Source organism: Pteropus alecto, unplaced genomic scaffold, assembly GCF_000325575.1.
Source record: "Pteropus alecto unplaced genomic scaffold, ASM32557v1 scaffold39, whole genome shotgun sequence".
NCBI classification, from domain to species: Eukaryota; Metazoa; Chordata; class Mammalia; order Chiroptera; family Pteropodidae; genus Pteropus; species Pteropus alecto.
In genome coordinates, this window is record NW_006443568.1 from 9,071,045 (window position 1) to 9,097,669 (window position 26,625).

Here is a 26,625-nt window from a genome sequence, read left to right on the forward strand (position 1 = left end):
ACTGGCCACTTATGTAATATTTTTGCCCAAAATGTTTAACTTTCATCAGAAAGAATCACATTAATCCAAACTGAGGCCTTACCTCTCCAAAAATGACAATATCATGAAAGAGTGGGGAATTGTTTTAGAATGAAGGAAACTAAAGAATTAAAGATATCTGAAGACAATATGCAATCCTGAATTAAAAATTAAAAATAAAAACAGAAAAGAATTATAAATTATAAAGAAAAATGGGAAAATTTTAATGTGGAACATATATTAGTTAATGAAATTGTATGTGTATTAAATTTATTAAGGATGGCAATGTATTATGGATATGTAGATGTATTGGGCTGAATGATAGCCCCCTCCCCCACTAAAAAAAATATGTCCATGTCCTAATCCCCAGAACCTTTGAATGTTACTTGGAAAAAGGGTCTTTGTAGATATTATTAAGTTAAGGATCCTTAGATGAGGAGATATACTGGGTTATCTGTGTGGTCACTAAATCTAATGACAAGTGTCCCTATAAGAGACACAGAGGAGAAAGAGAAGAGGAGGCAGCAATGTGACCACAGAGACTAGAGTGATGTGGCCACAAGTCAAGGAATACCAAAGCCACCAAAAAGTGAAAAAGGCAAAGAAGGATTCTCCTATAGGGCCTCCATAGGGAGTACGACCCTGCAAACACCTTGATTTTGGACTTCTGGCCTCTGGAACTGTGAAAGAATACATTTCTGTTGCTTCAAGCCACCAAGGTTGTGGAAATTGTTACAGCAGCCACAGGAAACTAATACAGTAGGAAAGGTATGTATTTTTTCTTAGTCAACGTGTGAAAATATTTAACATATTTAAGAAAGTGCCAAAAAAAAAAAAAAAAAAGAAAAATGCCATGATGTCCGCAGCTCACAACTTACTTTTGAAAGGATCATAAAATATTTTTAAAAGTATATGTGTGTATTTTATAAATATATACACACATATAAACACACACATATATAGTGTATAAGGCAAATTATTAACGTTAATGATTGACATATTTAGATGAAGCGTATATGGCATAGTCATTGCACTATCCTTTCCAACTTTACGTAGAATTAAAATTTATTAAAAAATTAAAAGTTTTGGTGGCTCCATAGTGTAGTGGTTAGCACGTCTGCTTTACACGCAGAAGGTCCTGGGTTTACGCCCCAGGTGGAGCCACAGACCATACCCTGGGTGCAATAGGGCCCCAGAGTGCGCTGGAGGTGCTAGGCCCTGCATACACCAGGCCCCGGGTGCGAGCCACAAGCATGTTGGAAGAGATGTTCTGCCTTCAGAGATCCAGTTCTTAAGGGGAGACAGCAACATCCATAGGAAGGGGGGGAATTAAAAAGGGGGAAAAAATTAAAAGTTTGGAAAAAGAATAAGAGTACTTCTCTAGCTTAAAAAACATATATTTACTGGCCACACTAGGGCTGTCAGAAAGCAGCATCCATGGGTAGGACAGTTATTTCAGAAAGCTTCTTGGAAGTCCCAAATCAAAACCCACAGGATCCGTTGCTTTATATGCCCAATCCAACCCTCAAGATGGAAGGGCTATGAAAAGATGCTTCTGAATGGCAGAGCTAAGCCGGCTTCGTATTTTATTCACAAACCGGGGTGGCAAGGAGAAGGTAGAGTGACCAGTTTAAATAACACCAGAAAGAACTTAAAAGGTAAATTTATTTCCAATCTTTAAGTTTCAGATTCATGATCATTTGCATCACCAATAATTCTACCTGTACATATAGGTCTCTTCACAGCCTGCCTTTATGAAGCTAAGTACAGAGACCATTAAGTTGAATGGTGCTAATATGATTAAAGCTCTCTGTGGAGGAAACAAAAAGCCAAAGTAATAGTTTTTAAAAATAATATAAATATTATAAGCAGTAATCAGACAAAACAAATTCAGAACCTCAGTTAAACTGTTTGATCTCAAAGTTGAAAATTAAGTGAAAGCAATTTTTACAAGTAAATTAAAAAAATAAACACTGTGGAAATGAGGAAAACATAGACTAATTAGCTCAATTCTGTGATGATATGTAACCAAATGATATCTGTTCAAGTGACAAATCACAAAATAAACCAACAAAAGTGAATAATCTTTGAATATAATTTAGACTTTTTAGTTGCAAAGATGAGTGATCTGCACTCATATGCATTGCTAATTTAAAGAGAGAATTTGGTAACTGTCTTTTTGAATCCTAATAATAAAAATATAATCAATTATTTCAATTTAATTTTCCATTCATTCACTCAAAATACTGTTTGAGCACCTGCTATGTGTAAGACACTGAGGTTGGGGGAAAAGGATTTGAAAATACAAAGGTGAAAATGAGCTCTTAACTTCAAGGTATATATTACATACTTTTTTAAATTGACATAATTCACATATCATAAAATTTAGCTTTTAAAGTGTTCAATTCAGTGGTTTTAAGTATATCCACAAAATTGTTCAAACATCACCACTATCTAATTCCAGAACATGTCGTCACCCCCACCAAAGGAAACCTTATATCTATTAGCAATAATGTCCCATTTCCCCCTCCCTCTAGCCTCTGGTGACCACTAATCTCCTTTCTGTCTCTATGGATTTGCCTGCTCTGGACATTTCTTATAAATGGAATCATATAATCTACAGCCATGCCACCCTGAACACGCCTGATCTCGTCAGATCTCAGAAGCTAAGCAGGGTCGAGCCTGGTTAGTACTTGGATGGAGACAACCTAGGAAGACCAGGTGCTGTAGGTTTTTAAAGAATAAATAAAAATAAATAAAATAAAGTAAAAACAAATAGAATCATGTAATACACAGCCTTTTGTGACTGGCTTCTTACACTTAGCATAATGTTTTCAAGTTTCATTCATGTTGTAGCAAGTGTCAGTATTTCATTCCTTTTTATTTCCAAACAATATTCCATTGTATGGATATACCACATTTTGTTTATCTGTTCATCAGTTGACAGATACTTGGGCTGTCTCCACTTTTTGGCTCTTATGACTATTGATGCAACAAACATTCATATACAAGTTTTAATGTAAATAAAAGTTAATTAATACAGAATTAATATGTAATAATTATAGAATTAATGAATCAATATATTAATTCAGAATAAAATATGGTAAGCCTCATGTAGTAGATTTTTATAGGTTTGGGCTGCCCAATATTTATTTCTCCTTCTTCTTAGTAACAATACCCATATTCTCTGATGTGTAATCATACAGGGAAGCTTCCAAGAAAACTGACTTCACACCCCAAACCAGGGTAAACCTACTTGGCCTAAGACCAGCCCAACCTATCTCCAGTGACATTAATTCAGGTCAATGAGATATGAAATGAATTTTGCTGGGGCTTCTAGAAAAGATGCTTCCTTGCTATTCTGAAGTAGCTTCCCAGGGAAATATTCTCTTATTAGAGGTGAGGGAAACACAGGTAGCTTTCCTAGAAAACCAGTTACATTGAGATCAAGGAGCAAACTTTAGAAAATCAAATATTTTAGAAGAAATTAAAAGAAACCAGGTATTTGGTAACATCGCTGAGCCTCAACACTAAGGACTAAACTTTATCTGAGTTTTCGGCTGATGACTAGTAAATTCACTTAATTGTCAAACTAGTTTAAGTTTTCTATTGCTTATAATCAAATTCACTTAATTGTCAAACTAGTTTAAGTTTTCTATTGCTTATATTAACAAAAACTAAATTTTTAAAACATTTTATAATGTAACTCTGAGCTATGTGAATCCAGTGGTAACACTGTTTGTGAGAATCATGGAAGGCTTCATCTGAATTACACGAAAGTGATATTATGAATTACAACTTGCAATTTAGACAGTATTTAATAAGTACACTGGGCTAAACAAAATTAAGCAAATCTGTTGTATTGGAGGCCTTCTCAGAGACTTTACTATTCATTCATAATATATTCATGACATGAATTATGAATATATCCAAGAGAGAAATGTAATATATAGTGTTTACCGTATTTATTTCACCCTGAACCTTAAGGAATCCAGTTAGCTTGGGAAATACTGGCATGCATAATGTGTTAATGGATGGCTAGAAGAACAAGATCATCTTGGCCATCTTATTAGGAAGCTTGTATGAAGATTAGAGCATTTGAGATAAATTTTAAGGGACTGGTAAATCCTGAAGAAGTAGAATGGATCTAGGTAGCTTCTCGACTAAGTCAAGTTTATCAGCTAAGCTCCTTAGTCAAAAAGAAATCTGAAAGGGTAGTCATTAACAATGAGTCACTCTTAAACTTTATCAGTAAGCTCTCTCTCTTTTTTTCTTTCTGGAGTCCTGGAGCAAATTCAACAAATAAAAGAGAATAATTATTAACAAAATAAGTTAAAGTGAAAATTTTTTTAAAAATTGCCTGTTGTATTTATAGGAAATACCTGCATGAATAATGAGCAACTGATTTCTCATTAGAGTAAAGGCATGAATAATGAGCAACTGATTTCTCTTTATTTGATAAGGCACCTGGTAATGCATTTATCACATCTCAGCTTCACTATATACTTGTGAACATATCCTGAAATAAATACTGCAGCTTTTCAGCTCTGGCTATTTAACAGGAACAATTGATGGAGAAAACTGCAAGTTCACAGTTAGCAAAGAGAATTAAGGGTTGTTACTTTATTAAGACAGAATCATTAAGTCTCTAAAATCCATTTACAATAACTGATGGTAACTCCATTTAGTAGAAGGTCTTTCTCTTCTACATTTTTCCAAATCAGGCCTGTGAATGACAGGGTGATTAAAGCTTGAAAAAGAAAAGAGACCAGAGATACTTACATACATATCTATCTTTTATTTTCCAAAGAAAATTATAGGATTTTGCCATAAATTGCTTTCAACAAAAGGCAATAGTTTACACATAAAAAGATAGTGGAGAGGTGTGGATGGGGGTAGGCTTGGGCGTGGCAGTGGGAGATTAACTAATAAAAGATACCCAAAGACTATTTCTAGAAAAGCTATATGGCACAAGGAAGAAAATACAAACACTGAGCTTTCTCTTTTAGAGTAAACACTCATTGACTTCTTACATCCACCAGCCAGGGCTTATCCAAACTCCAGGCTGAAGTGGTATCTTGCATATGGCACACCTACCAACAGAAGACTAATTTGTCCCAAAGCAGAAAAAGCACACAAAACCAAATTCTTGGGCTGCAAAGATGCAAATGCTGACAAAATAAGGTGTTTACAGGGAACTTCTTATCAACAGCTAAGTCTTCAAAGGTAGAGAAAACTTGAGATACTCCTCTAGGTCCCAGATTCATACATCAAACATTCACTCCCAAGTTTTGCTACTTAGTGACTGAGGCTCTATCTTAAGTACATGAGGAAGCGACTGCCTCTGCTCTGCCCTTTAAAATTTATTACAAAATTCTTAGGACCCCAAAATTTGTTCATTACCCTAAAATCTTTCACTTCCTTCATGCCAAATGTTTTCTTGATATTTTACTCTGCTCCCCTGAACATGAGTCCCAAAGGTCTTTTCAAGTAAACAATTCCATATTTTAGGAATAAAGATATGGTATATTTTCAGCAGAATCAAAAGGCAATTCAAGGCTCTGCTCCTTGGGGCTTAACAAAAGATCATCCATTCACTGAAAACATAATAATGATTCCTTTCAATTGTTTTCATTGGTCTGTGGAAGTTTTTGTTGTAAAGACATATTATCAACCGCTATTTTTCTTAAATTATTTTCAAAATATTCTCTAAGTATAAAATAATGCACAATAGATATACAATATACAAGGGTAGCTTTCATTATCTTAAAATAAAATTTACCCAGCTACTCTCCCATAGTGTCATCCCAGGAAGTTAAAATCAGGGAATACAATTATTTCTTCACCTTTTACCAATGGCAAAGATAGAGAATCCACAAGCTAAGGCTGCTCTTGAATGGTTAAAAAAAAAAAAAAAAAAGGCAAAAATGAGGAAATAAGATCGAGGTGACTAACTGACGAGAACTGAGAGCTAAGGAAACGGGGAGAAAAAAGAGAGAGATTGACAGACCCAAGTCTGTACAGTTGGACTGTAGAAAATATAAGGTCCAGATAGAACATGGGTACTGAGATAGAAAGACCACTATTCTGGGAGTCAGGACATTACATTCTGGCCACACCGCTGAGATATCAGCTTTGTGATGCTAACCTCTGTTTTCTCATCTGAAGTATAAGGAGATGGAACAAACTGCCTCTGACATTCCATCACTAACTTTCTATGAATTGCTGGAAGGCTCCCAGATGGTGGAATCTAATATAAGCCAAAATGGAAATTTGGAGGAATCTGAAGCCTACCAAGAATCTCAGTGTCAGGACAGAGGTAACAGCCAGGGTAGGAAAAGAAACTGAGAAGTTGAAGAGTCAAAAGCAGATATCACATGAGCTATCTCCATTTTTCTACCATTGCTATAAGAGAAGAGATACTACATCACTACCTAAAAATATACTTACTTCTATTAGGTTGAGCCATATGAAATTGCTGATATTCAATTGTCACCCAAAAATGGCAATTTCATATAGTTCAGCTGAATATTTTCCATTATCTCATTTGGAGACAAGGAGTTCTCACACTGATGACAATTAGCTGATTTATACTGATTTACATGGAAAATGATAGATTTGACTTCTTAATTTTTTGATAAAGCTGATATTACTCAGTGACTAGTAAAACTATTAAATGCCCTCCATCATCTATTATTGTGGTTAATCTCCTTATTTCAAGACTATAATTCTGAGATGCTATATTCCCTTTTTTCCCAGTATATTATCACCTTAATTTTCCACCAATTAAGGAAATTGTGTCACAGAACCACAGAAATGAAAACATACAGTTTTCTTTAGAGTAGGTAATACTGAAGAGACCTTGAAATAGTGTGGCCTATGGAAAGAATTTTAAACAATAATACACCATCATTCTATGGAAGAGGGGATACAAATAATACCATATAAAAGAAGCCAACCATGTGCAGAAAAAGGATGGCAATAAGAAAGATGGTGAACATACAAGAGGAAAGGAATATCCCTACTATACAGCTCAAAAACTTCAAATTGATCCTTGCCTAATCATGAAGGAACTGAAAGAAGCATTCAGTTATGTTACGCTGGTTCCCTAGTAGAAGGAACTAGCTCTAAGGAACCAAGAAAATAAAAAGAGAAGTAAAAAGGGGTGGCTCAACCTTTGCCATTCAAACACAAACACCAACAGATTCAGTTGAGGACCACTCTCTGGAGATCTGAGTTTTGGCCCTAACCCTGTCACTAACTTGCTGTGTGTGACCTTGAGCAAGTCTTCATCTTCCAAAATCTGAATTTTCACCTCTTCAGAGTACAGAGGTGGAACAAATGATCTCAAGCAATATATTTTCGAACTTACAGAAAAATTGCAAGAATAGTAGAACTCCCCTAAGTCTTTTTACCAAAATCAAATTTTTTCACATTTTGTTTGTTTTATTATTTCCTACATAAAAATTTATAAATATATGAATTTTTTCCGAACCATTTGAGACTTAGAGACATCATACTCTTTTACCCCTAAACACTTGAGTGTGGTATTAAGAATGAAGCCATTCTTTAATGTAACCACAATATACATATAAAAATTAGGACATTTAACATTGATACAATACTATTACCTAGTTCACAGTCCATGTTAAATTTTGTTGATTGTCCTAAAAACATTATTTAGGTGTATTTTTTTATTTCCTGGACCAGGATCAAATCTAAGGTCACACAAGCATTTAGTTGTCATGTTTCTTTTGTTTTTTAATCTGAACCAATTCCTTAGCCTTTCTTTTTGTTTCTTGACCTTGACATTTTTGAAGAGTATAGGCCAGTTACTTTGTAAAATGGCCCTCAGTTTGGGTTTGTCTGACATTTCCTCGTGATTAGTTTGTGCATTTTTGGCAGGATTACTGCTGAAGAAATATTGTGTCTTCAGTGCTTCTTAAGAGGTACATAAAGTTGGTTTGTCCCAATATGAGTGATGTAGGTTTGATGACTTGGTTAAAATAGTGTTAATGAGATTCCTCCATTATTTCCCCTTTATAACTATTAAGTATCATGGAGAGAGACTTTGCTATGTAAATATCCTGCTGCTCATCAAACTTTCACCCACCAGTTGCTTACTTCATAATTCCATCTATATTTATTAGTTGTCTTCCTATTAAAAAAAAACTTTCATTTTTTCCTACACTTATATTAATGATTAACTTATTTATATCAGCATGGATTCATGGATTCTTATTTTATTCAATGAGTTATAACCCATTGCAAAGAGTATTTATTTTGATTAAAACAGTTCTTAATCTTTCTTTGTACCATGGACTCCTTTAGCAGTGTGAAGCCTATAGACCTCTTCTCAGAATGTTTTTTAATGCATCAAATAATTAAAAAGCTATTATATAGGTTTACAAAGGAAACCTATTATACTGAAATAGTTTCAAATATTAAAAATTTGTGATACAGTAATAAATGTTTCTTTATTAACACATTAAATAACAAGATCTAGTAGTGAGTACAAACAATATCAACATGTCTGCAACAACTGCAATATGATATGAAATTAACTGTATTTTTATATCAGTGGCAGTCACAAGTACGGTACTGCTAATACTGGTATGATTTTGTTACCAACATTTATATTAAAAGGAAATGCTAAATTTCAATTAAAAATTAGTGAAAATAAAGATGTAATTTTTCCCATCCACTTTAATGAACCCAATGAATTCTATCCTGGATGCCAGGTTCTGAATCCCTGATATGGTCTCTTTGTGCCCCTAACCTCTCTAAGGCCTACCTTAAGATCACATTATTTTTTAAGCCCCAAATTTCAATTTCCCAATATAAAAGCTCTCTCATCAATGTATAAAAACTAAATAAGACTCAAAAGGACACAGATCTGAGTAAAAGAAGAAATTGCTTCAAAAGTCCAGGGTCCTACAATACTAGAGCAAAGAAGTAGCCTCCTGAAGAATGGCCTGGAGCTGATCAGGGGTCCAGCAACACCCAAGGTAAAGAAACTGAAGCCCATATAGGAAGAATGACTTACCCAGGATCCCACAAAGAATGGAGTCAAGAGGCAGTGGCCAGAAAAGTCATCTTTAGAAGGCTTGATGATGAAAAGACTTAATCGGAATCTATTCAAACCATGGCTTCTAAAATGACTAAAGAAATAGAAGACTTATGATTTCCAGCTTGGATTTAAGACCAACTATAAGAATCTGTTTATGCTTTATGACACAGAGATTTACAATAAAGGGGAAAACAAGGCCTGAATTCCATTATGATAAAGCTGATGAGTTGTGTCAATTTTTCTACAGGTTTTAGTCTATAATATCATTTTCCCTTAAAAAATCATATAGTGCCACTGTTCTCCCAGTTCAGTGATAATGAACCACAGCAGCTTGACCATAATGTCTATGGGGCACTTTAGCAAGTTATGAATACAGCCATAAACAACAGTTCTGCAAATTATCCCTAGATTTCATAAATAATACATTTTTACATGTAATTTTTTTCATTGTACTTAAGAAAGACACTATGTTCTTGGGGTTCTTAGAATTTAACTTCTAAATTTAAATGTTAGAAATACAATAGGATCAAGCTGAAAATCTACTTACATTATCTTATAGCACCAACACCATGAGATGCATCAGTTTGCAGACCAGGACATAACGGCAAGGCTGAAGTTGCTGTGAACTCTGGAAGCAGAAGCAGGAGCCCAGTAGAAACATTTAGATCAGATGAAGTGTACAAAATCAGTATTCTTTGGGGAGCGGGGAAGAGATTTGGGTCTCGTCAACCTAAATCAAAGGATTCTCTCCTCCTACTACTTTAGGAAGTTTGAATCCCACTGAAAATTGGATTTTACTTCTCTACCACTGGTCTTCCTTAAAACTCCTCACCAAATCTATGTATGTGGGCAAGTGCTTAAATGTAAGATTATTTCATCCTTCTTGAAATAAAAGCTATGTTTGTGAACACGATGCAAAGTTAAACAGTACATAATTTCTAAGACTTTCCTATCTTTCTTCAGTATTTAAAATCTGAAGACCTGGACATCCTTACACTTAAACTTCTTTTTCCTACCCTTCCTACAATGTTATATTTCAATACTGGAGTGTGTAAATATTCATATTACCATTAAATCACTCCTGCTCCTGTTTAGCTGCTTAACTATTCATTGCTCTCATCTCTTGATCTACATGTTCAGACCTGAGAACTCATCGCACATCAAGGGGGAAAATTTTTGTAAACCTCAAATTATATATAACAAGTAATTTTTTAAAAATGAAATAATGACTTTTTACTGATTTGAGCCTGTGGTGGAGAGGTTTAGCTCCACTACTAGACTGTGTCTTAAGAATAGCCTTACACCTGAAACTTACTGGATTACGTTAACCAATGCCACCATAAAAAAAATAACAGCCCTATCTTGTCCAACTTTATATCCCACAAAAAACCTGAAATAGTGCAATGCGCACAGAAAGCGTTCATTTACTGAACATATAGATGTTCAGAAAGGGTTAGCATGCAACCAACCTCAGTCTACTTAACAAAAAACTGTCTTGTAACAAATCTGGACTGGTTCTTCAACCATTTATGCTAAAAGACACCCACCCCAATAAATAGTTTAGAAATTCTTGCAATAGAAGAAAATCATGATAAAACTGTCATTTAAAACAAAACTTAACAAAACAGATCCTTATTTACAATGCTTGGAATGGGACTCTCAAAACATTTGAATCTGAAATAACGAATCTCTAGATGTACATAAAATTACACAAGTCTCCTGTTTCCCTTAATTCCCAGTCATAGCTTTAACGTTTGTGGTACACAAAATGTCTATAGAGGAATAAAAAAGTTTACAGAGACAGTGTTTCAGGATTCTTAAGATATCTCTTGCAAGTCTCTCCAGGACTCGGGATAACTTTAATCTGAACTGAAGCCCGGGAAAGAACGGACTTTGGGGGCTGGGGAAAATTTAAGATAATAACCAACCGTATTTTAAAAAAGAAAAAAATCGTATTTTAAAATTAAAAAAATTAATCGGAGACACATTTCATCACAATGTTTTCAAAACGTAAATGACCTTGAATGGGGAAAGAAACGAGAATTACAAAATCTAAAACATTACCCATCAAGTTAAAAAAAAATGACTTTACATTGATCACCTGTATCAGCTCTAAAAGACCTCCTGCCCGGTAAGATCTCCATTAGCCCTTCTTCTAATCTAATAACCGCTAGTAGATTTGGGGGCAAATTGTTCCTGCGACTTTTGCTGACTGGGCTGGTGCGTGGTTTGGCCGGAAGGATTGAGGGACCCAAGAGAAAGATTTTGGGACTGGCTCTTCAAGGTTGCTTAAATTGCAGGAGGTCGAGGGTTAATCTTCCTAGTGTCAGTCATGGCTTTAATTTGGAAACTCAAGGAGCCTTTAGAGTCCATCCTGTCAGAGCCCTGGACCTTAACTTCCCCATCTGTGGAATGGAGCTGAAGATCGCTACTCGCAGGAAAGACGACTAAAGGACAACCCGAGGCCGCGCCAACGAGAAAGCAGCCATCCAGTTAGGGAAAGTAGGAGGAGGCGCTGAGAAGAGCGAGAACAGGGCAGTTTGCAGGAAGTGCTTTAGGGTTGGCAAGGGAGATAGAGGGCGGAGGCGGGAATGTGAAAGCCGAGCCCTAGCAGCGGAGTTTGTACCGAAGCTCAGGGGAGGCGGGGCGAAGCTGGGGCGAAGGGGTTAGTCAGTAGATGAGTAAAACGGGCCACCTCCCCCGAAAGAAGAGGGCTGGGAGCCGGGGAGGCTCGGAAGTGGCGGCTGCGTAACGTGGGGGGAAGGGGAAAGCGAACGCGCTCAGGGAAGGGGCGGGAAACGCGCGCCCACCGCACGCATGCGCGCGCCCAGCTCCTCCAGCCTGCTAGCCTGGGCTTCTCAGCGCGCACCCAGCGCCGACGGTGCGGACGTTAGAGGAGGAGCCACGCGGCCCTTCTTCACCCCGCCGCGAACGAAGTTCCGTCGCGCGTACTTCGAGGTGGCGGATAGCCACTTGTTTCTTCATTGGTGATTTAGGACCCAAGGAACGGGAGCACGTTTCTCTCTTGCGCTTTTCGCTCCCCTCCCCAATGAAGAATGGGGTGGGAGGTCCTGGGAGTGTCAGGGAGAGTCCGCTCCGGGTTTTCCCGCCCACTTTAACTCTGTGAGCGCTTCGACCGCGCGGCGCTTCACCGGGCGCGCCCGAGCCCTCCGCCGGAACTCGTTCTGCCTCCCCCACATAGCTTTTCCCCAGGAATGGAAATCGGGAGCTCGGACTGCTTTCCTTGAACCTCTCAGGGCAGGCGGCCACTTCCTACCCTTTCGGAGTTCCAACTCCAACAGTCATTGGCAGCTAAAATTCTCTAATAATGTTGCTCTGAGGGACTACTTGATGTCTCCGTGCGCTCGGTGGTGCGGCCGCGCTGTGAGCTCTTCCTGGAAACTCCCGCCTCGGGGAGCCAGGAGAGCCCGGCCTGGGGGAGGGGAGCGGAGGGGACGCACACGCCCCCTGTCTCAAGGGAAGGCTCCGCGCCCCCTCCCCCTCCCCGTGGGGAGGGAGGGGAGGCACGAGAGGGGGAGGGGAGAGAACAGGGCACGGAAACGGGGGGAGCGGTTTCCCGCCCCACCCCCCGGCTGGATAACAACGGGTTTCCACTGCTGCCCCCTGCTGCCCACAGCTCCCCGCGCCCCTATCCGGCCCCGCGAGGGGCTTCCGGGGCTCCGCAGCCGCTGGGGCCGTGGGAACCAGAGCCGAGACTTATGAGAATGACGGGGTTTCCTGTCAGAAAACTTGAAGTTACTTTAGAAAAGCCCGTTGGGCCAACTTGGTCCCAGCCGCAGTTAGCCACATTTCACTACAGCCTGGTGACCTCCTTTCTACTTTAAAACAACGGAGAATAATCTTGGGGGAGCAGTCGGTTGATAAAACCAAGAGCAACACCACGTTGACCGCCTTGACTCAAAGGAAATTAAACAAAATACTCATTGTGGGGAATTTTTAAAGGGCTACTAACAGAAGGAACTCAGGTTTTTCAAGTTAAGGTTTTTCCCCCACCCGTATGTACACAAAGATTGAAGTCATGAGAGTTTATTACAACAGTACATCTGCTTGTAAGCTGACGAGATTGTGGTTTAAAAAACCTTCGTGAACTTTTTAAAGAGAGGCGTTTGTTTCCGAATCCAACAGGAAAAAAACCAATTCGAAAGAGCCTGAAAAAGTTCAATTAGAATAGCAGCCACATTTCAACATTTCCCAGATTTTGCAATATTAAACTGAGGGTTTGTGCCAAATTTTAAGGCACGAATTCTTACTGCCAAAATTATAAATTTCTCAAAATGAGGGGTGTTCAACCAAATTGCTGCCAGACCCCATAAACAGGCACTCACAGCACTGCTATAATTACACCTTATTATCTCCCTCGCAGCCTTTTTTGATTCACTGCCGGATAAAATCATCCCGGGTGTCACTAACTGGCTTTTTTCTGGGGCTGATCACACACCTCCCATGCCTCAGTTCGTCCAACGCCTGTTTAGCTGTATAACCCAGCACCCTCTATTCCATTATTCATAGTCCATCTCTCTCTTCCTAAAATGTAACCCAGTCAGGGAGATTATTCTCACACAGCTTTTCTAGGGACTAAGAAATGAAGATGAAAACAAATTTACCAGAATTACAAGAAAAAAGTTCTTTGAAGAAAAGGATTTAGGCCAAGAAACCAAATTTGTTTAATTCGAGCCCCCCTACAGGGGTTTAGCATAGTGAGTTGAATGCAGCTTAATCACTTTCTTTGTTCTGGGCTCTTTGCATTTATTTAATGTAGTATTTTAACACTATTTGACACAACCTAAAGGTAATTTCTTCTGTTAGTGTAGAGTCTAGGCTGTGGACCATACAACAAAACCAAAAAGGTTTCTGTGGAATCTTTGACATTTGTAGAATTCTGTACTAAGCTGCTTTATGACCAAGACTAAAAAGGTGGAGGGTTTTTGTTTTTTTGTTTTTGTTTTTGGGGGGGCGGGGCGGGACGTGTATGCTTTTATTTTTTTTAAATCCAGGGATTTAAAAAAATTTGCCATTGTAGACCATTTAATTCTTTTGGTAGGATCTGTAGCTCCGCAGCCCTCATTGGGAGCCACATTTACTCATTTTTGCCTGAAAGCTTTTTTATTTCAGTAGGGAGAAAACGAAGTGATTATGTTGGGTCTCGTCCCCCACGAGATTTTAATTCTTATAACTTTTACTCTCCCCCTTAAATAACAATTCTACCCCTGCCTCTCACTAGCCCCAGATTGAGGGGCATTCATTCACAAATGACTCTTGAGCTTCCTGAATGTCTGCTTCCTTATAAAGCCAAAACCTCAATGCTGTGTGGCTCATTGAATTAAGTCTTGTAAAGAAGCAGGCAGATAACCTAAGTGCCTGGGAGAGATAACCTCTTTTCTGTTCTACCTTTAAATTATCTTCCAACATACAGGAATAATAATAATATCTGTCCTTTACTGTGGGTAAGCCAGGCACTGTTCTAAGCTCTCCATATGAATTAACTCCTCACAACAGGCGTAAGAGGAGGATACAATTGTTGCCACTACTTTACAGACGAGGAAATGAGACAGAGGAGTTAAGTAATCAGCACAAGATCACCCAGGCTGGAACCTACAGAGCTAGGAATTTGAAGCCAGGCTGCTTCCAAATGTTTCTCATCATCCAAGCTGGTTTATCAGCTTAACTATCATAGAGTGACGTTCCATTAGTTCACCACCTTTACACTCAGGATGTCCCCTATATGACCAGGTCCTGGGCCATGCTTTTTCTTCTGGAACTCCAGTAAAGTGAAATTTGTCTGAGATATGCTTAGGAACAGCATTCCCAAATCAGATTATTCTCTTGGAAGCCAGCCTCAAACTGTCAGCATATGCATTGTAAATGCTAACCAGGACAGACACATCCCACCTCACCAGATTCAGAACATGCCAATCTCACATTATAAAGAAGCAAGGTGGTTAGAAAGTGATTTTGATTCTCTGATGTTGAGCTAGATAGAAACCAGTAGATGAAGTGGGAAGAAAAAAGATGATGGGAAGCCAAGAGAAAATAAAAGTAACGTGCACATGGAGAGATAAGTACTACACTGCAAAGAATGAGGAGGATCAAGGTTATGCAGAAAAGAAGCATGTGGGCGTCTTATGACAGAACTAGAAAAGGAACATAAACATGAAAACCAAGTATGTGGCAAAGGGAGGTGGTGGGGAGTCAGGTTAATCTTTTTCCCCCATATGGAGCTTTTTTTAAAAAATATAATTTTAGTCTGGATTAATAGAAATACAGCATCTGATGGGGGGGAAATCACAAATTATATCATTCGTAAATTATACGAATGTCTAACCACTATGTTGTACACTGAAACTAATAAAAAATAATGTTGAATAGTAACACTAATTGAAAAATGAAAATAAAAAATAGAAATACAGCATCTGAAACAAGGAAAGAAAGCTCCATTCTGTTAGACAACATCTAAGTAACATGTTTACTTTTAGAGGGATATAATTAAGATGGTGAGGAGAATTGAAATCATGGCTTGTAAGGAGAAACTGAAGAATTCATGAGTGATAGAAGGGCCATCTTGAAATACCTGAAGGGCTACTGTGTAAAAAAAAATTTTTTTAATTAGATTTATTCTGGGTGACTTCCCAGAACTGATGGTTAGGAACTTCAGAGATACATATATTAGCTAAGACTATGGAAGAATTCATGTAAATATGAAATAGTGTCTTGAAGCATTCAAAATGCACATGGTGGCTGGACCAAAAAATGTTTGTTACTTTTCATCCTTGCTCTGCCATTCACTTGGACACTGTAAAAAAGGGGAAAACAATATAACCTACCTCATTAAGCTCTTGACATTCACTAAAAGTCAGCTCAAGAATATCCTGAAGTTCTAAGATTTGGAATTTCTAAATTTATCAGCGAGCAATTACTTAAGTCTGGTGCTTATAGATCACTTTTTTGGTATTACCAATATTATCCTGAATGAGGGCTTGTGTATCACTTGGCACCCTAAGGGTATCCTGGTGCAACTGAAACTTATTTAGTAGCATTCAGAGAGCAGTATCATGAATTCCTTGCCACCAGGATCATAAAAGTTGATTGTAGCACCACATTGCAATTCCAGAGGCAAACAACATGGTAAGATAATGTGGGGTGACTATAGAAAGGGTAAAGAAAATAATAAAATCTGGCAGACTGAGAGAACTCAAACAGTACAGCTTTGTGTTGGAGTTTGAAAAGCAATAGCAGAGGAGGTCAGCCTTATATTTCATATACAAGATTCAGGTGAGATGTTTCATCTTGAGCAAAAGGTGTCATGAGGCCCATAGAAGCAACTGGGTAAATCTGGGTACAGAGACAAACACAAGCCAACTGGTAAGCTGGTTATTGTGGAATATTAGTTCCATAAAGACTTTGCTATTTCATGGATTATAAGGCTGACCTCAGCCGCATCTTTAAACAAAAAGAAAGCATACACAACTGTTAAAAGGGACAATGAAGTTTTGTCAGCAATCAGATTTACTTAAATTCTTGCTTGGTTCCTTCAACCCAAAAGGGAAAATGAATAGGAGGCAGTATGGCTGTGGAATAGAACAAACCAGGAACTAGAAGCCCAGCTCTGCCTCTATTAGCTGAATGACTAGAGCAAATAACTTTAGCTCTCTAAGCCAAAGTTTCCTCATCTGTGGAATGGAACTAACAATGACAGCCACCTCATAACATTATTGTGAGGATTGTATGCTATATTACATGTAAAATATACTTAAGATGGTGCCTAATAAATTAACAGAATAAAGTTTTATTGGGGAAGGGGGAGAGAAAGTGTGGCTATATTAGTGTTTGTAATATAGACTCTGCCATATAAAGATAGTGACATTATACAAAGGGAATGGAGGACCATGACCACCACACAACTCTCCCTTCTTAGGTGGTCGCCAAAGGGCCTAAACTATGGAACTGCTATAATTTATAGGAGAAAGCCAGCTGAAGTGGAATTTCAAGGGTCCTTACTCCAAATGCAAGGTAAATGATTTCCCTTCTCTCTCCTTTGGTTCTGTTTTCCTCTTCATGCTTTAATCATTTTGACACCAAACGGTACAAAAGTAATTTAAAATTAACATGTCTGACACTTGGTAGCTAGCAGAACCTGATTCTGAACCCTGCCCCCTCTCTAGGGCAACCAAAAGTCTTTTTTGATTGGCTACTGGTCCTGCAGCAGCTGATGAAGGGCCCAGGAAAATACATCTAACAATTAATTTGCTAATTTAGTTTTCTGTTTAATTTGAAACCAGAAAATCCTCAATCACCCAGGAGCTTGGCTTTCAGGCTCAAGCACAGGCTTCTGAAACTTCTTGTTCAGTAGTGAGCAAAGAAACAAGAGAGGGAGAAAGCTTACATACCTAGGTATATACCACGTACCCCTATGCCCTTCTAGCCTCACAACCGTTTTCTATGGGATCACAGTTCACAAGTCCTTTTCCCAGGAGAATTCAGAGCAATATATTCATATTCCATGTAGGTAAACTGCTTCCTGAGTTATGAGGAATTTCCAGACCAATATGTGTTCAGAATTTAGAATACTACCTTAGTGTTGTAGACAGACTCAGATGAGTTTCTAGCACTAGAAGTAAGCATTGCTCTAAATTGTGAACCAGCTTTTAGGTTCCCTGGGAAATTTTCTGCTGATTTCAAAAGGAGGCAAAGGAAATTTATATCAGAGTTTGAAAGATTTATATTAGAAAGGTGGATGAGAAGAAAGACATAGGTATCTTCCCACAAATTCCTCTGCTAGCTTTCCCTTGCTGGAGAAAGTTTCAGATTTAAGAAGAGGGGGTAAGCTTAACCCTGAAGTGTACATCAGAACCCATACCCCTTCTCCCACTCAGAGAGGATTTTGACCAGTTGGTGGTTTAATTTTACTATTTTTCCACCTCAGGCAGGTTAAACTCTTCTGTCTGACTTCAAGACCTTCTATAATTTGGCCCAACCCTACCTATCAAAGCGTATATTCTAATTTGGCCAGACTTGATGTTCTGAGAACCTGCTGCTATGTTAATACCTCTGAACCTTTGTTAATTTCCCTACTGATTTTCCTCCACATGCTCCTCTCCTTTATTCAAATCCTGTGTGAACTCCAGGCCCGCCAAGGTCTTATTTACTTTATTTAGTCTTCCCTACCAATGACTTCTCTTCTGTCTTTATATTTATATAAAGTATCACATGTTGACCACTGTGATGAAACCATGTTCAGTTATTTCTTATCTCAGTTCCAACTTTCCAAATGGTTATAAAGTTCCTAAAATCAGGGTTCATATCATATACAGTTGGTATCCCTCACAGGGGTTCCCCAATCTTGCCATTCATGATAATCATTAGGTGCTTGTTTTAAAAAACATGAATTATCAAGTTATACCTTCGCTGAGCTATTGTTAGATCTAAGATGGGACTCAGGAATCTGCATTTTTTTTCAAGTGCTTCAGGTTTAGCCAGTCCCCTGATAGAAATTGGAGAATTACTGCTCACAGCACATGGCATAAGGGTCACTTGACTTGAGTATGAACATTTGGGTGTAAATTAACAATATATGTATTTATTTATAATAGCGACCTAATCCCTGGGCACTCCCACTGCCAAATCTATACCTCAGGGCACAGATTGGGAGGCAGATAACCTGGTTTACTTTCTGTGATACCAGTTTGGTATGTTAGGAATCCAAATCTCCTCTCCACCTTGTAATCTCTTTGAAATTACAATTGCAGAGATCAGGTTGATAGAATTGATAGAATTGTAGCTGTTTAGAAACATAGATCCTCCCTGATCAGTTGCAAGCTGTAGTATTTGTTTGTGGAGTGATATTTAGGGGCAAGGGGACTTTGATGTGTGAAAAAAGCTAGTCATATTCTGCCCCAAGCTTAACTGTAAAATTGGTAAACTGGGTTTTCCTGCCTAGTCCTCACCCCATATCCGAAATTCAACTCAAGTGTTAAATGATGAAAGATTAAGCTGTGATCCCCTCCTGGGGTACTTGTATTTTAGAGGGAATCCTCTGGAAGTGAGAGGAGAGGATTATCTTAATGACTTTGAACAATACTTGGTAGGCAACTGCCAGAACCCAAGATTTGGGAGAGCATTCTCTTAGAAGATGACTCCCTGGGCACCCCTCTGCTTCTTCCTATCCTCAAAGTAAAGATTGACCATTAAATTTTCCAAACATTGTTCTCAGAGCTAAGAGAATTGGATCTTTTTAGTTTAAACGTGGACATGTTGGCTGGTGTTAGAAGAAGCATCAGGGTTATAGAGTCCCATCCCTGTTTTGTCAAAATGCCATATTCTAGATTTCCCATATTCTTGATTTTCCATATTCTTACACTATTAAATTTGAAGGGAAAACCCGTGATGTATTCTTTTATTTGTTTCACAAATATCTACTGAGTGTCTATTATGTCTCAAGTATTGTCTTATTTCTAGAGATACAACAGCGAACAGATAAAATTTATGATGTTACATTATAGTGGGGGACGGGTGGTGAAGGGACAATAAAGGTATCGACAGAATAAGTAATGATATAATCTGTTAAATGATAAATGCTGTGGAGAAAAAATAAGCAGAGAATAGAAATGAGGAAATTGGGCAGGGTTTACATTTTAAACTGAATGGGCAGGGAAGTTCCCACAGAGAAGGTGTCTCTAGAATAGAGACTTAAGGTGAGGAAGGACGCCATGTAGATGTCTGGGAAAAGAGAATTCTTGATAACTGGTTTAATACCTCTCAGATCATAATTAAGAGTTAGGATTTGAAAATTCTAACCTAACTCTAGTGCCTTGCTAAATGCACAATAATTGCCCTTTGAAAGTTACTCTTTCTTCAAAACTATAAAGTCTTCTAAGGCTTAGTTGAAAATTTTATATAAAAAGGAAATTTTATTATTTTCCTGAAAGCCAAATATTACTACCATAGTCACTTAGAGGTGTGGAAGTCTACCCAAAAAAACAAAGAAACAAAATTTCTTGCAATTTTCAGTTAAAAGATTCTCATTTATGTTAATCAATTAATTACTTTTAAAATGTATTCATAGAAATAATTAGACATTAGATTTTAAATGGATTTGTTTTTTAAAAATGGAAAATAATTTCTTTCACTTGTTTCTCAAAACAAATTGTAAAATATACAAGATTGGTGTTATATTCAGTTTACACATGAGAATGCTAAGGCTCAGAAAGATTAAATGCATTCCCTTAGGTCATACAGCTAATAAGTAATCGAACCAGTGTTAAAACTCAGGTCTTTTGACTTCACATCACATTTCTTCCCTCTATCATAGCGGCTGTTCCAGTTCCCAAACTAGGAAAACAGCTTCACCACAGTATTTACTTACAGAATTTAAACAACCTCTAGATGCCCTGTGAAACCACATCTGTAATATAAAAAAGAGAAATATCAACAGTATGTTGGAAAAGCTACTCGTGAAGTTAAACTTAAAACTAAAAGGACAGACAGCTGGCACCAGTTCCTAAGGCCTCAGTCTTAAAGTCTGGAAGTCTAAATCACAGCAGAAATATTATACTCTTCTACCACTGGGCTCTGGTACAAGGAATGCTTTCCACCTTGGGCAGAGTAGATGCTGAGAAGCAGCACAATGTTCCATTAAGTACTAAAATTTATCAATACCCTAGTTCAAGCAGAAGGAGATATAGATAAAGAAGTGGTTATATTTCTGAAATTTGGTTCTTTTCCCTCATTTCCAAAACCACTCTAGTCTGGGCCCTTGTCACTTATTCCTCACATTTCTGTGAAAGCCTACTATCCGCTTCTTCCACCTCTTCCTCCACCCCTTTCCCTGACCTCTTTCCAAAACCCTTATTGTACATTCTCCAGATTAACTTTCCTGAAGTGCTGTAATCCCTTTGCATAAAAACCTTTAAAGACCCCAAAATGTAGTTCATTTCGAGAAAATGATTCAATTTAGCATTCAAAACTTTTTCTAGTACAATTTAACTAAAACTGACATAAGATGAAACAGAAAATCTGAATGGCCCTGTATCTATTTAATAAATTTGTTATTGAAGAATTTGTTTTCCTAAAGAAAGCTTAGGCCCATGTAGTTTCACTGATAAATTCTATCAAACATTTAAGGAAGAAGTAACACCAATCTTATTCTTTCAGAAAATAGAAGTGAAGGGAATATTTCCAACTCATTAGACCTTATGTAGCCAACCTGATCTTCTGCCTCAACCACCAAAAACTATGGGTGTTCCCTAATTTTTCCACACACAACATACTGCATACCTTTGCTAACACTTTTTTCCTTTCTTGAACTGTTCTCCCACTCCCTTTGCCTATACAAGTAATTTGGGTAGATAAGAGTGGGGATTCTTAGATGATCTGAAGTTCAGGTCTTATTGTTTTGTTGCCTGCCTCTAAAAACAAGTACAACCTTGACAAGTGAACACACACAAAAAATAAAAGAAACCGGTGCTAGCACCATACATAGACAATTAAGGCCAGCATAGTGTATACAAGAGTCAAGGGCTTTTCTGACTCAACAGAGAGGTGTTTCCACTTAGCAGTGAAATCCAATACAGAACTGTGCAAAATGTAGAGAAAATGAGATTTTTTTAAAAAGAGAAAGAATGGCAGCAGAAAACCAGTAAAAGCCTTATATGTCACTCAGCCTTTCAACAAACATTTGAGAGCCGACTGTGAGCAATGTGTCAGGCATTACGTATACACTTGGTGGTTCTTGCCTTCATGGAACTTGTAGTCTAGTGGAGGAGACAGAGATTAAATGGGTAAATAGAATTATAAATTATGATTAACTTTTCTGAACAAAGAGATCAAGCTCTGAAAGAAAGAATAAAAATGGGAAACAATTTTAAAATTGATAGTCAGAAAAGGCCACTCTGAGGAAATAAAATTTCTTGCAGAATGAGAAGGCACCAGCCACTTGGGTGAGGGCCATTCCAGGTAGAGAGATAAGAGTGTATGATAGTTCTGAAACTAGAAAGTTGTCAAGTTCTGCCAGGCAGAAACTCAGTGTGGCTTGTGGGTTGGACAAGTAAGTGAAGTCAGACCATACAGGGTCTTCTTGGATTCGGAAGGAGTTTGGATTTTATTCTAAATATGGAGGGAAGCCTCTAGAGGATGATAAGTTAATGAAGAGAAGATTGAGTAGACCCCAGAGCCATAGTAGTACAAAAGACATTGTTTACTCCCAGATTCAACTGACATTTATAGAAAACTCTGTGCCAGGTATCCCTCTAAGCATTTTTATATCCCATTCAATTCTTACCATAGACCTGTGAAAGAGGTATTAATATCATCATTATTGCTTTCTTTTTTTCTTTTTCTTTTTTTTGTTTTGTTTTCTATTATTGTCACTTTCTTACTGATGAAGAACTGATGCTCAGATAGGTTCAGTGACTTGCCCAAGATCACACAACCCAGAAGCCATGGATTTGAGATTTCATCTCATCTGATTCAAGGTTTCTGTTCATTCCACTAGGTTACCTAGTAGTTGCTCAGGTCCACACATCCACAATATCCTTGACTCTTTTCTGTTTCTCATATACCCCTCTTCCCCCACCCTCATCATGTCTATCCAGCAAATCCTGGCAACTTTAACTTCAAAATCTAACCACTTGTCACCACCTTCACTGCTATCACCATGACCTAAGACACCATTGTTTCTTGCCTAGATTCCTTTAATTGCCTCTTAACTATTCTCTCTGCTTCTGTCTTTGCACCCCTATCTTCTGTTTTCTACACAGCAGCCAGAATAAAACCTTTTAAAATATAAATCAAGTCATAAAATACAAGTCATTCCTCCAGTGGCTTCCCATCACTCAGAATAAAAGCCTGCAATGATTTACAAGACCTTACAAAGTCTGCCCCCTTCACTTCCACTTCCCTGATCTATCTCTTATATCTCTCTTTAGGCTCTCTCTATTCAGCTAACACTGGTCTCCTTCAACAAAGAAACTCTTGTCTCAGGGCCTTTGCATTTGCTATACTCTCTATCCAGAATGCTCCTCCCTCTCATATTTGTACAACTTACTCCCTCACTTCTTTTATGTCTCAGCTCAGAGAGTCTTTTCTGATCACTAAAAAACTCTGCCCAAACCATAATCTCCATCTCTCTTAACCTTGATCTCTGATTCTCCATAACCCTTATTACCATTTGATACACTGTAGATTTACTTATATGTTTATTATTTGCCACCTCCACACTTTAGAATGTAAGTTCTAAGAGGACAGGAACTTTATATTATGTTCTTAGAACAGTTTTCGGCTCCTAGAACACTGCCTGGCCCATAGTAGGTGCTCAATGAATAGAAGCAGGTGACTAAAGAATGGAGCCTGTTTTCCAATGACTGAATGAACAGAAAGACAAAGTCATTCTGAGGATGGGAAAGCACTTTGTAAACTAGGAAGTGGTATAGAGGTTTATTTCTTCCAGTTGGTTCTTTGTTTTTTAAGCCTTAAGAATCACTTCTGAAAGCTTTAGCTAAATTGAGTGGACCCAAATGATCTTGATTTATGCAGTGCTGACTCTTAGTAGGCCAACTACATAACTGGGAAGTCAGTCTTGCCCTCCTTGCCTTCTCCAGTTCACTGACAAAGCCAGCAAGGACCCCCAAGGCACCCTTACATGCATTTGGCTTTTTCAAGTTTTTATTCTCAGCAATGGAAGTGATGGTTGGTGCCCTATCTGTGGTTAGGATTCTATAAAGGGAAAGTCATTCAATTAAATCAAGCAGTATTGAATTCTTAATTGACACAAATGAGACAGACAGACAGCTGCAGGAGTGGGGGAGGGACAGGGAGCAGGTGCTCTGCATAATGGAGAAAGAAGAGGGGCAGAATATAAATTCAAACTGATGTTGGTGAAGCTCACTTATGAGTCTCGATTTTGTATCACAAAAAAGGTAAGTTTTGCCATGGCTTACTTAATATAGAGCCAGTGTTTGATGTCTTTGCCAAGGATAAGGCAAAGGCTCCAAGTTTTGTGCCATTTTGGCTGGCCTGATAGCCAAGTCGGCTTCTTTTCAGATACTGTCATTTCTGAGAATCACCTTTGGTAAGGCCTGGTTGTTGTTTTTTTTAAGATAACCTTATAGGGGTGGGGGGGAGATAACCTTATGAGATAATGTTTGAATAAAATGAACCACTTTTTAAATTCCATTTCTAAAAAAAAAAAAAAAGGGGGGGGGGGTAATTCTTAACATCAGAGTTAGGAAGGTGGAGGAAAGGATGTTTCCAGATCTCCAAACCTGCAGAAAGCAGGTCCCTTGACAACTCCGGAATTTCCTCTGAGAATGTTGGGGACATTTTCTTTCTTACCCACCTCTTGCTCAGAGCTTTGACTCCCCGGCTCAGACAATTCTTCTCTGTATCCACGAGAATTGCTCTCATAATTAGCAGTGTCTCCTGCCTGGAACACAGACAAGTAAATGTTCAAACCTGGCAGCTGATCCTGGGAAGGAGCGCTGATTAAATCTTTCCTGTTGAGAGGCACCTCTTTGCTTTGAATGTGACACCTACATCCTCTACCTTAAGTTTGTCTGAGAGAAGCAGTTTCACCCTTACCTTCATAACCAGAGAGCCTAATATTTAAAGACGCATTTAATCTTAAAAGGAGCCCACGGGTTTCCTAAGTCAAATGACTTAGGAAAAAGCATAGGTTTTTCCCTCTCTCCTGGCCTCTTCTCCACTAAACACCACCCTGTATTTGGTATGATGAAAGCTCCTCCTGCACAGGTATCATCAAATGCCAGCAAAATAAGAGGAGTTCAGAACACCACTAAGTACACATAAGTATTAACTACAAATGGAACAGTGAGAGAGAGGGCAAACTATTTCTTTAGAAGTTTTTAGTAAGACAGTCTGGAACCATCAAGCCCCAAAGTGAATACTCTTGGTGATTTTCTGATCCAAGAAAGCTTTCTATGGGAGGAGGTGTAGTCTTATCTGGATGTAGCTAGGATTATGTACTACCATTCAAACACGTTCAAGGGAGACAATATCCATTTTCTTCTGACATCAAGGCAGCCTTTTAAGTTTATCCAGATTTATTTTGGTTAGTGCAATAAAAAAGCCAGGTTGGAGAATTCTGTCTAACAAAAATAAAGCCATTGTATGCTTAACGTTTCCCACTGAAAGCCTGCTTTTAAAGCAGTTTGCTGCTCCACAGCTCCAGTCAACTAGCAATATTTGCATTCAGGCAGGTTGGCTGTGAACAAAGCAAATTGCTTCACACGCAACAGCCCTAAACCTACACTCTCAGGACAAAAGTTTTCCTTAGCGATGTTTTCTACATGGATCTGGTTAGGAGCCATTCACTTACCTCCAACCTCTTTCTCTTGGGAGACAAAAGCACCTTTGGGCTGCAGTGACACGAGAGAGTTAGAATCAGATTTGTTATCGACATTACAGCCTTCAATTTCAGTAAGAGGCTAAATTTGTCTATTCCAACTACAGGAAGGCGGTCTTTATAACCCCTGGAGCACTTGGTCAATTATGCACCTGCAAATATACCATACAGGACATTTCAGGTTCCTAAGCACTTTGAAAACCGATACTTAAAACAGTCTCAGGGGATCCTATCACCCATCTTGAATAATAGCTGCTTTGGAATCTGTTGTTGGCACCAGAAAAAGAAAGAGTCCTCTGAAGTCATTCTAAAGCCATTTTTATTGTGCATTTTCAAACAAAGGACCTCACCAAAAGAACTCTGTTACAAAATCAGGGTAGAAAGTCAAACTCATGTCATCTAAGAGTCAATTACCCTGGCAATTTTGTGAAGGAATGGGAAATGAGTGCTAGAGGAGAGGATTGTGGGGAGGGGATGGGATTGGCTTTTAAAATCCCCTGGGTGAGAGGGTGTTCCCGCTGCCTCTAAACTCTAACAATTACAACAGAAGGGCCTCTGTGACTTTCTAGCTATAAACTTTTTATGATTATTAACTGGGGAATTCTAGAATATGTGGAATTTTAACAATCGGCTTTCAACCTCCATTTGCTTCATTCTGAGAAATTTGTTTTTGCGTGGAGTGTAATAACCTAAAGCTCAAAATTTATGTTGGCTACCTTGAGATTCCTTGCTGAAAAGCCACCTTCTTACATACCTTACTTTCAATAAAGAGGCAGATTCCCTACAAGCTGTTTATCTCAGGAAAGAAATACATGTGGGAAAAGAAACAATTTCTTCTCATTGCAATTAAATCAAGTCATGGCCACCTGTTGTGGGATTATCCTGCCATCTGCTGTTCAAAAGAGAAACAGCATCAGAGAAACGGAATGACTGAGGTAAAATGTCCCTCGGTTGATAAAGGGTTTTGCTAGAGTTAAAATCTTCCTTTTTTTAAGGGTATCGCTCTCTATTTTTATTATTGCGAGGTAGAGGAAATTTGATTAATAGCAAGAGTGCTGATGAAGGGTCCAAGAAATGAGGGAACAATCCTTTTTGAAATCAATTGGCAATACTGTATCGAGAGTGATAGAATCTTCTGTGACCTAGTCATTCCACTCTGGAA

The 26,625-nt window shown here is 38.3% G+C and overlaps 1 long non-coding RNA gene and 1 other non-coding gene across 2 annotated transcripts in view; one reads left to right on the forward strand and one right to left on the reverse strand.

The window, feature by feature from the left end:
- Positions 1-13,206, reverse strand: part of LOC112472938 — a 33,186-nt gene extending 19,980 nt beyond the window's left edge. The window contains exons 1-2 of the long non-coding RNA XR_003043842.1: positions 11,190-13,206; positions 9,636-9,716 (exon numbers count right to left, since the gene is read on the reverse strand). This is a non-coding gene — a long non-coding RNA (uncharacterized LOC112472938). The remainder of the gene's footprint in view (positions 1-9,635; positions 9,717-11,189) is intronic.
- On the forward strand, positions 2,634-2,751 carry LOC112473047. Its single transcript, XR_003043884.1, has one exon. It is a non-coding gene; the product is annotated as a 5S ribosomal RNA (ribosomal RNA).
- Positions 13,207-26,625: the final 13,419 nt, after the last annotated feature.